This window comes from Dermacentor silvarum, unplaced genomic scaffold (assembly GCF_013339745.2).
Source record: "Dermacentor silvarum isolate Dsil-2018 unplaced genomic scaffold, BIME_Dsil_1.4 Seq639, whole genome shotgun sequence".
Taxonomy (NCBI): domain Eukaryota; kingdom Metazoa; phylum Arthropoda; class Arachnida; order Ixodida; family Ixodidae; genus Dermacentor; species Dermacentor silvarum.
In genome coordinates, this window is record NW_023606557.1 from 128,237 (window position 1) to 139,678 (window position 11,442).

General features: G+C 48.7%; 1 protein-coding gene across 1 annotated transcript in view; it reads right to left on the reverse strand.

Moving 5' to 3' along the window:
• The window catches only part of LOC119435342 (uncharacterized), a 58,834-nt gene extending 47,614 nt beyond the window's left edge, over nucleotides 1-11,220 (reverse strand). The window contains exon 1 of the mRNA XM_037702233.2: nucleotides 11,091-11,220. The gene's annotated coding sequence lies outside the window, so the exon portion shown is untranslated. The remainder of the gene's footprint in view (nucleotides 1-11,090) is intronic.
• Between the last annotated feature and the right edge of the window lie 222 nt (nucleotides 11,221-11,442).

An 11,442-nucleotide genomic window follows, 5' to 3' on the forward strand; every position in this document is an offset into this window, starting at 1 on the left:
TGCGACCACTCCTCTGTTGCCGAGTGGTCACGTCGCTGTGCCGCAGGGAAATCCTCTGTGCCGTGTGAGAGGTAGATCTCGCCGGCGGCCGGCGGTCCATGAACTACAGATTGCCAGCTGCAGTTCGCCCCGATGCACACGTGTGCCCACTGGGGTGCCCGGGTGCGACCATGATTCGATTAAATGGCTCATCGGGGCATCCCAATGCGATTTGCCAAATTTGCCATTATTTTCGTGGACTGGATGTGGCAGGCCAGTGATGGCGCGGAGCGGGGGGGCGCTTTCCCGGAACAGCGCGGAAATTTGAAATTAGCAGTGTGTTAGGGGGGGGGGGGGGGAGGGCTCTTGCACGGGTGGGGGCGCTTGCTCGGAATTTTACAGTAGTACTACTGAGCGGATATACTAGAAAGAAAAAATGCCGTACTCTGGAGTGTTTTGTCAGCCAAGGAAGAGCAGGCATGGCCTCAGAGACTGGAGTATGGCATGAGCTCTCTATTGATAGCGCGCCTTCCAATCTTGGAGGCTATACAGCGAGCCACTGGAATCTAAGCCATTGCAAAATCCAACATGGTGGCCTCCAAGATTGGGTAGCGTGGCTCGAAAAGAACGATTTAGTCCGGAAAAGTGAACTTTGGGGTCTCAATTCGTCTGAAAAATTGGGTGCGAAAATGCATGAACTCAATTTCCCGGGAACCCTGACAGTGCATTTTTGAAGTCCAGAATATCCAGCAAGTCCAATTTTTTTGGAGTCAAGCACCCCCACGCCCGCTTTTGCGGCAGTTATCGATTCCGTGAACATCGGCCGCAACTTTGTTGAGTGCAGTGCGGGTGATATTTGTATGCTACGTGTTGTGAGCCAGCTGAAGAGCATGGCACTAGGGGCGGCAAACTACCGCACCAAGTAATCCTGCATCAGTGAATACTTCAAGTAATCTTTCTCGGACATGGAAAATAAAGGTGATTTCTTTTTGTGGCAAGTTCTTGCTTTTCTTTTTTTTATTCATTTCGGTTAATTCGAAAATCTGCTTAATTCGAAGAATTTTCGTTGCCCGGTAACCTTCGAATTATCGAGGTTTTACTGTATAACCATTTGTTGAAAGCTCACTTTTTTAAAAAAGTGCTTCAGTTCCCATTTCACAAGCAGCATGGTGTCACGCGTGCTAGCAAACATGAACACATCTCACTCGATGAACGCAGAAACTCGCTGTCATAACGCTGGAGTGAGGAAGCGCGGCAGCAGCAGCGAGCAAATTGACCTTCGTGCTGCATCTCGCATCAACGCGAACTAAGCCGTGAAAACACAGTGCACAGCGGATTGGGCCTTCGTCGCAGATGGCTTTCAAGATACAGTGGCTCTGGCAGGCGCGCCCGGCCGCCCGGAGTAAACCCCCTCCCCCACCCCTTTTGCCCTACCCCCAGAGCTTTGCGCCGCGATGAAAGATGGCGCACTTTCTTCCTGCTTTCCTCCCTTGTGTTCACGAGATTGAGCCACGATTGCCGGCTCACCCTCACACGCTTTCACTTGCACATACAGAATACAGTGCGCGGTGACAGTTTTATCGCTCTCGGATTTTATCCGGAATCTCAAAGCGACAGAGACGGCAGAAATGCGCCTGGAGTGTCCATATAATTGCTATCGCAATAAAATAGTTGTTTTGGTTGTAGTGCGGTATTGCTTATAGCACGGATGTTCACAACTCTGGTAACCTACGTTATAAGCGGTCTACACTGTACAGTCATCATCATCATCAGCCTATATTTTATGTCCACTGCAGGACGAAGGCCTCTCCCTGCGATCTCCAATTACCCCTGTCTTGCGCTAGCGTATTCCAACTTGCGCCTGCAAATTTCCTAACTTCATCATCCCATCTGGTTTTCTGCCGACCTCGACTGCGCTTCCCTTCTCTTGGTATCCATTCTGTAACCCTAATGGTCCACCGGTTATCCATCCTGCGCATTACATGGCCTGCCCAGCTCCATTTCTTCCGCTTAATGTCAACTAGAATATCGGCTATCCCCGTTTGTTCTCTGATCCACACCGCTCTCTTCCTGTCTCTTCACGTTAGTCCTAAGATTTTTCGTTCCATCGCTCTTTGTGCGGTCCTTAACTTGTTCTCGAGCTTCTTTGTTAACCTCCAAGTTTCTGCCCCATATGTTAGCGCCGGTAGAATGCAATGATTGTACACTTTTCTTTTCAACGACAGTGGTAAGCTCCCAGTCAGGATTTGGTAATGCCTGCCGTATGCACTCCAACCCAATTTTATTCTATAAATTTCTTTCTCGTGATCAGGGTCCCCTGTGAGTAATTGACCTAGATAAACGTACTCCTTTACAGACTCTAGCGGCTGACTGGCGATCCTGAATTCTTGTTCCCTTGCCAGGCTATTGAACATTATCTTTGTCTTCTGCATATTCATCTTCAACCCAATTCTTACACTTTCTCGATTAAGGTCCTCAATCATTTGTTGTATTCGTCTCCATTGTTGCTGAATAGGACAATGTCATCTGCAAATCGAAGGTTGCCGAGATATTCGCCGTTGATCCTCACTCCTAAGCCTTCCCAGTCTAAGAGCTTGAATACTTCTTCTAAGCATGCAGTGAATAGCATTGGAGAGATTGTGTCTCCTTGTCTGACCCCTTTCTTGATAGGTAACTTTCTACTTTTCTTGTGGAGAACCAAGGTAGCTGTGGAATCCTTGTAGATGTTTGCTAAGATATTCACATATGCCTCCTGTACTCCTTGATTACGCAATGCATCTATGACTGCTGGAATCTCTACTGAATCAAATGCCTTTTCATAATCTATGAAAGCCATGTAGAGAGGTTGATTGTACTCCGCAGATTTCTCGATTACCTGATTTATGACATGGATATGATCCATCGTAGAATATCCCTTCCTGAAGCCAGCCTGTTCTCTTGGTTGGCTGAAGTCAAGTGTTGCCCTGATTCTATTCGAAATTATCTTGGTGAATATTTTATACAATACTGAAAGCAAGCTAATGGGTCTATAATTCTTCAGTTCTTTAACGTCTCCCTTCTTATGGATTAGTATAATGTTGGCGTTCTTCCCGCTCTCTGGTACACATGAAGTTGTGAGGCATTGCGTATAAAGGGCCGCAAGCTTTTAAAGCATGATATCCCTCATGACTCCAACACTCTACAGTATAGACCACTTATAACGTAACCGTTTATAGTGCAGGATCGGTATAGTACAGTCTTTTCAGACTCCCGTTAATTTTCCCATAGCACTCCATGTATACGCATACCGCTTACAGTGCAGCCGCTTGAGACAAAATACCGGTTATAATGCGGCTTCCGCGGGAAAATCTCACCGACAAGGGCGGCAGCGAGCACATTTCACAACAAGGTGCGTGCTCTTGGCCGGCGTGTTCATTATTCGATGCAATCAAACTCTCGTTAATTCGGACTTATTTGGCCGCACATCGCATTAATTCGGACTACTTTCGGAGCTCGAGGAGCGACACAAAAGAGCAAGAACGGTGCTAGCGTCCAACCGAAATGAAGCGGCGGAGTCCACATCGCCACAGCCATCAGTTGAAAACGTACGTGAATGACAGCAACGCCGGAACGCTTCGAGCCTATTTGTGTCTTTAAAGCCTGTATTCTTGTGTTTACCGCTGCGCATAACACCGCGTTGGCCGCGGGCTTTCGTAACTGTGTAGTCGTCATCCACGATCGCGTCGATAACAGCCGCGGTTTTCTCTGCAGCGGTTGCGACAAACAGTAGTTTCGTTTTTACTCGGTACGCACGTCGGCCGCGTGCCTAAAAAAACTGCGTAGTTGCCATAGATGATCGCATAAATAGCGACCGTGGTTTCGATGGCCAGTTGTTGCAGCGAATGGTAGTTAAGTCGTCCAGACTTGGTGCGTGCGTCAGGCGCGTGCCTTCTGCGCCGCAATGTTGCCGTTCATAATTGCGTCGATAGCTGTCATGGTTTTTTCCGCAGTGGTTGCGGCAAACTGTTTTGTTTTGACTCTGTGCAAAGCTGTCAAACTTGAAGAGCGCCGGCTACATCGCGATTATGTTTTCGCCAGCTCACAGGCGAAAACGTAATCGTGATGTGTGCGCGATAGTACAAAGCGTGTCTACATGCTTGGTCGACATGTTTGCATACGTGCAGGGCTTGAAAATCGTTTTGGTTATAGTGCGGTACCGCTTATAGTGCAGATATTCACGACTCCGGCCACTTACGTTATAAGCGGTCTACACTGTATAACAAATTTTGCCAAAGTGAAATTTCGTAGCAGTTGGCTTTAAGGGTGCTGTCCTTACACATGAATGTACATTATTGCAAGGCAAGCAGATCACAATGTAACTAAGTAGAGTGCTGATTTTTACCATTTCATTTTATCAAGGCACAAGCACACACTGTGGGTGAGTGTTACTGCATGGTGTGTTGAAGCGCTGCTAAGGTAGCACCCACACAAGGACACTAAAACCCTTGCTACACGGGGCACCAGAGTTAAACTTAATGGCGGTTACTCATTTAACCAAGTTTAACATCAATTGTAGTCTTCAGGTGTTACATGCGCATTTCTATTCACAATTAACAATGACGATGAATAAGGCACACCATTTCAATTTCCACGGGAATTCAACACACTGCCGCAGAAATTATTAAAAATAACGTAAAAGTTTAAAAGGTAATTTCGACACAAGATGAGTATGGCGTGAACAGCAGGAACAGCACGCCAGAGAACTCATCAGACATTTCAGCGTCTTCTCCAGATGATATCAGAGTGGCTGGCATCTCTGCGCAGAACGCTGGATCATACGGAGCATCAACTACGGTATAGACCACTTACAACGTAACCGCTTATAGTGCAGGACCGGATATAGTGCGGTTTTTTCAGAGTCCCGTTAATTTTCCCATAGCACTCCATGTATACATGTATCGCTTATAGTGCAGTTGCGGGAAACGAAATACCGGTTACAGTGCGGTTGCGTGGGAGTACGGAAGTCAGCGGAGACGGCGAACACTCACCTCAAACGGGCACCCCAAGGAGTGCTCGAGGAAGAGAGAGAGAGACGAAGTGGAGGAGAAGGGCACATGGTGCGAACGAACAGCCAGTGAGGCTGAAACCAGAACCTTGAGTGCGAGAAAATATCACGGCGCGCATAGCGAGCGAAGGCCACGAAACTGCCAACGCCGGCGAACGCTCGCTTCACGATAACGGTAGTAAACGAAACTTCAGGGAGGGAACGGGCGGCACCGGCACGGCACGGCGAAGGGCGCACACGGAGAATGTCGAATGTGAGGGAGGAGGGTGACAGGGAAGCGGATTTCGCCTCGGCAACTCCGCCGCTTCGGTGGCTCCCCTTTCCCTCCCTCGTAGCTCCCTCACTTTCGACTGCCACCGTGCGCGCCTGCAGGCACCGCTGCTCCAGCCAACCCAGCGCCAGCTCCCTGAAGTTTCGTTTTCTGACGTTACCGGGAAGCGGGCGTTTGCCGGCGTGGGCAGTTTCGTTGGCCGGCCTGGGACAGCGCCGCTGCTTCCCTCTGCGCCGTAGCCACAGCGTGCAAGGTGAAGACGTGACTAAAAAATGTCACAGTTTCGCCCTAAGGGCGAAGCAATGAATGCGATAGCAACACAGCAATGTCATACGAAGTAAGGTGAGCGGCTTTGGTAGCAATATGAATTGTAGTAAACATGAGCTGATTAAGTAAGCAGGTGTGCTGCGGCGTAAGTAGACCGACATGAAGAGAGACTCGATGACCACGAGAAGGCGCGTGTGAAACGGTGGTGTTGATGAGAAGAGCTTCCCGTGGGCAGCGCGTGCGAAGGGACACACCTGTAGCGCTGCACTGCCGATCCGGGCAGCATTGCATGTGTAGCGTGCGTTGGAAAATGTGGCCAGACTATTACTAACTGAATGAACAAGCGTGGTGTGAGCGCGCACAAACAAACACGAATAGATCACACTGAATGACTGCAGACAACGACTGTCAAAACGCTGGCAGCAAGCATACGCCGCAACGGGCGAAGGTACGTGCGGTCTATCGCTTCAACAGAAACTGAGCGGCGAATGCACGGCGCATAAAGGGCAGAGCCGTGTGGAGATAAGAGACGGTGCGGACGAGCAACGAGCGCGGTTGTTAGCAGAGTACTAGTGCGCCCCCCCCCCCCCCCCCGCTCCCTCCGGCGCTGGCTTCCTGCTTCCTTGCTTGCACGTAGGAGATGAGTGCGTTCGCTCTCCGTGATAGCGCGCGTCCCCGCACGCTTCCGCTCGGGCATACGGCGCGCGGCGAAGATTTTATCTATAGGGAACCTCTCGGCGACGGCGATGGCAGAGATCCGGTTGAAGTGTCCATATAATTGCTATTGCAATAAAAGTAGAGGAAGCATAAAGGAGAAAGAAGGGTTCACTGCCATTTTCTACGCGTGGCTACGGTAGTGTGGATGAGACGTCTGCACTTACACGCATGTTCCGGTGCAACGCAGAATTGGCGACCTTGCCATTTGAGAGAGGGTGAAATTTCCGCAGCGTTTTTCTTTCTTTTTCTTTATTTTTTTTAGTTCGCGCGCGACATTGAGGGGTCTCTCCTAAGCTTTTACTCTATGGCGGTGCCGGAGAAATGCCGGTCGGAGGCGCCGCCGCGTGATTTGGTTCGAATTAACGAGATTCGACTGTAAATTGAATGCAAACGTTCTAGCCGCATTCCTCGACTGTCGCATACGCGTGGCGGCTCGGTGCACATATTTTGCATGTGTGCGGGCCTTGAAAATTGTTGCTTTGGTTATAGTGCGGTACCGCTTATAGTGCAGATATTCGTAACTCCGGCGACTTACGTTATAAGCGGTCTACACTGTAACTACTGCATGCAAGTTTTCTTGACACTGTCCCACAAATAGTTTGATTAGCGTAGGCAGTAACCAGTAACACTCGCTCACATTGTCGAGCTTCAGCCGCACTTAATTCCTTGTGTACGGTCGGTGGAAAGAGTGCCATCGAGGAGGAGGAAACAACTTTATTAGGAAAAATTTCAGGCGTTGTAGATGGCCGCTTGTCTGCGGCGACCTCTTCCGCCCAGCGCAGAGCGGCCACATTATCCTCCCAAATGGTTATCATGGCCTCTGTAGTCACGCCAGGTCAATTCACATGCTTTTAAAAGACCTGCAAAGGATCCACACTGCACTCCATTAATGTACCGTCCGCCATATTGACCGCGGGACGTTATGGTGCACGTTCTTTCAAGACTTTTAGTTTACCGTACGGGAACGTTATGAAGGAAGACGTTATAAAACAGGGCGCTGTCTGGTGCCTCGTCCCAAACATATCAAAGCCAAGACAATCCATTAGCAGATATCCTGTTGTTGCTATGCGGACGCGTCTCGTTAGGCCTTCAGGCGCCGCAATCGCCGAATGGTCTCCGAAATTGGACGTGCTATGTGCTCATAACAAACGTTTCAGGTGAGTTTAGAGAAAGCGAAAGCCCATTTCAATAGTTACTAGCCCTGAACAAAAGTGAGAGCGTAGCCATCATCCGAATTCATGATGAGGCGGGAGCCGTTGGTGCCACCATGTTCGACAACGCTATTTCTTCGCGTCCGTATACATTACGAATGTTAAACTGGCCAAATAACGCACGTAAACCAGAGCAACCCAATAACATTCGGAGCATGCACAGTGAGGACGCTATTTCTTTATGTACATAATGTGTTTACATAATGTGTTTACGTTTGGTTGCAAACGCTAAACTAAAACTGCCTGATGTAAAATGAGATTGCCAAGCTTGGTTTGCAGTCAACCGTGGTTAGTAGCCTAACCAGCCTTTCACCTGCTATGTAACTGTACTAACCACATTTTGCGATAACCACGATTGTGTTAACAGCGGTCAAGGTTGCCCGCGTAACAAGGGTACAATAAATGTAGATACAAAATAGACCATGCACTTCGTGTTTCCTGCTTACGTGTGCCACCTTAGCAGTGCAACCATACCTTGCACAGGTATTCCCTACAAGCTAGCCTCCATCACAGCACTTGTGAATGCAAGTCTTAGCGCAACTCGAGACTTGTTGGATACACGTCAAGCCATGTTGAAATAACTCAACACATGTCAGAATTTGTAATCATCAGCTCCTTGAAAAATATGACAACGAAAGTTGGGATGGTATCCTGAGATGTTGCATGTGCAGTGCTGCTCTTGTCCAAGGTTGCCACCTTTGCCAGGAAAAAATACCGACACTGGAGGGAAGCAGGAAGTATGTTTCTTGCCATAAGTGCCACATGTAAATGTACAAACAAAATACAGTAAAAGCTTGTTAATTCACACCTCATTAATCCGAAATTTTGGATAATTCAAACTAATTGGCAGAGTCCAGCCAATCTTCGTAGAACTCCATGTATTTTTGTCAGCTTGCATGCAAATCGGGCCCCAGCAACAGCTCCCTTGGTTCTCAAAGGCCACACTAAAGAAGCTTCCGAGAAAGCAACCAAAGAGGCAGGATTGGACGATATGGAGGAAGAATGCCAGCTTGAAGAAACCTGGAGCACTTTGTCGGTGCTGAGCCACAAAGCATGTGCATTGAAGACTTCGTTGGCGGTGATATCACGACAGCACCGGAACAACGGCGGAGTTGACGGACGTGGAGATCGCAGCGGAAGTTACTGCTGGGCGGCCAAACGAAGACGCTGACAAAGTTGATCCCGCAAGTGCCAACGTTGCCCCGCTCCCGACTTCAACCGAGGCTGTAGCTGCGTTGGCCCTTGTACGCCACTACTGCAGAGCTATAGAAGGTACTGGCCTATCGCTTGTGGATCGCTTAAGACTATGTTGAGGACGCCGTGGTTAAGCACATGGTTGCCAATAAGAAGCAGGCTACACTGCTGCAGTACTTTCAGCCAAATGAATATATACTTTGTTTGAAGCTTCAAGTGAGTATTTACTGCGCCACTATTGGTTCAGTGATTGATTTGTACAAGTGTTTGATGCGTTTTTTACGCGATTTTATACATAGAATTCTCGCTATATCAAACTATTTTGTGATCACCGCGCTGTTCAATATATCGAGGTTTGACTGTACTTGCTTGGCTAAATCGGCAATGCTGATCAAACTCCCATTATTTCGATACGACGAGCAACCCAAACAGTAAGCATGAAGGGAGCTCATGAGGTGAAGCTCCTCACAACCAGAAATTACAAGCTTAGGTTTACTGCCATGCTGCCGTGCTTGGCAGAGGGTTCGAAACTCCGCCCATACATTGTCTGCAAGCGAAAGCCATCGGAAGTTTTTCCCGAAGGTGTAGTTGTGTGAATCAACAAGAAGGGTTACATGACATGGCGGTCAAATGGTACCGCATTGTGTGGCTTCTGAGGCCAGGGACAATCCTCAAATATCACATTCCCAACCTCCTCGTGTTAGGACTCCTTTTGAGGCCACCTCACAGCCAAGGTGAAAGTGGAGCTGCGGAAGGAGCATAGACATGCTCGCGATTTCTGGCGGTTTGATGGGGCAGCTACAGCCTCTCGACATTGGCATTAACAAGCTTTTTAAGGACCTGCTCCGCCATGAGTAGAAGTTGCTGGCAGCGGAAGGCCCCGAACTTACGCCACCCTCGCGGCTTTGTGCGGTTGGGTGTGTTTGGCATGGGCGGTTCCACGCAACGTCAGGGTGCAATCGTTTGCAAACTGCGGGATTTCGCTGGACGACGACGTGCTGTGGGACTGCAGAAGCGATAACAGCAGCAGTACAGTAGCCGACCGATTTTCCGGACTTCGCGGGGACTGAAAAATAGTCAAAAAAATCGAGCAGTCCGAAAAACCGAACAGTCCGAAAAACTCCTCCCCCCCCCCAAAAAAAAAGAAAAAAAAATTGAGGTAAAATGTCGCAGTTTCACCCAAAAGGCGGAGCATCGATTGCGATAGCAAATTAATAGACAGCGATACGAAGTAAGGATGTTAGTTTTACCAGCCGTATAAGGTTGTAAATATGCGCTTACTAACTGAATAAGCACGGTGTCACGCGCGCACAGGTTCCATGAACACATCTCGCTTGATGACCGCGGGTAAATTGACCTTCGCGATGTCTATTCTCTCGCTTCAATGCGAACGTCGGAAAAAAAAAGAAGAATAAAAAAAAACAGCTCATACGAAGCTACTGGCACTTGGCGCATGCCCTTTGTACCCATCGCAGATCGCTTTCAAGATACGGTGCCTGCGCGGCAGCTCCGTCGGCAGCAGCCGCAAGAGCTGAACGCAACCATAGAAAAAAGAACGCAACTTCCCACCGTCTCTGTCGCATTCTCCCCTTGCCCCGCGAGCGAAGTCCACGCGTCTCCGGACGCCTTCCTCTCTCGCACATTAAATTGCGGTTGCCGGCTGACCTCCGCTTAATTGATTATGATGATGGTGCTGAGCTGACTGGAAAAAAACAATGCAAGTGCCGCTTTTTGGAATGTTTTGTCGGCCAACGAAGAGCGGGCATGGCCTCGGAGACGGGAGGATAGCATGCGTGTACTAATCTTGAAGGCTATACAGGGGGGCACTGGAAGCCAAGCCCGGCCAAGCCAGCTGAAAATCCAACATGGCGGCCCCCAAGATCGGGTAGCGTGGCTCGGAGCAAGCGATTTAGTCCGGAAAATCCAACATTGGCACCTAGATTCGTCCGAAAAATCGGTTGCGAAAATGCATTAGCTCTATGGGAATTCTAATGGTGCATCTATGAAGTCCGGAATATTCAACAAGTCTGAATTTTTGGAGTCAGAAAAATCCGTCGGCTACTATAGTGAGGACAATGGCACAAGTGAAGACAGGTAGTCCAGCGACAAATAAATTTTCAGTGTGGAATGCATCCATGGGTTTGCCCCCTTTTATTTTGTCCTGACACACAATATGGCGGAGTCGACTTACAATTGTGTAATACGGTATATAAATGAAAGCTAGACAGAGCACTTCCAATATATGTGCCAGTTTAGGGAGAATCGGAGAACCAGCAAATGGCATGCCAATGTGGAGAGCGAACTGGCAGCCAGAACCGTGAGTTAAAAAACTGGGGAGGAAAACCAGTCGGTGGCAACCCTACTCTTGTCATCTGCTACTGTTGCCACATGTGGCCAGGGCACTCACCGATTTAGCAAGCCTCCGCCGGCCAGACCGAATGGCTCTGCCACCCTGAGAGATAAAGAGAGAGGCATAATGTTTTCACCACTTGACGCCAAAAAATACAGCTGCCAATCGATAATTTAGACATGCTCGATTATTCAGACAGCTTCACAGCACTGCATATGGCATAGACTAAATTGATAAGGACAACTTAAATTTTGGACACGTTAGAGCAAGCCATTTGATAATTCAGACACCACCTGCACAACGGCACACTAATTTGGCCACCGAGTCGAGCAGAAATACCGTAGTTACTCGCATAATGATCGCACTCGCGTGTTGATCGCACCCCTAAATTTTGTCGTAAAAATTCGAT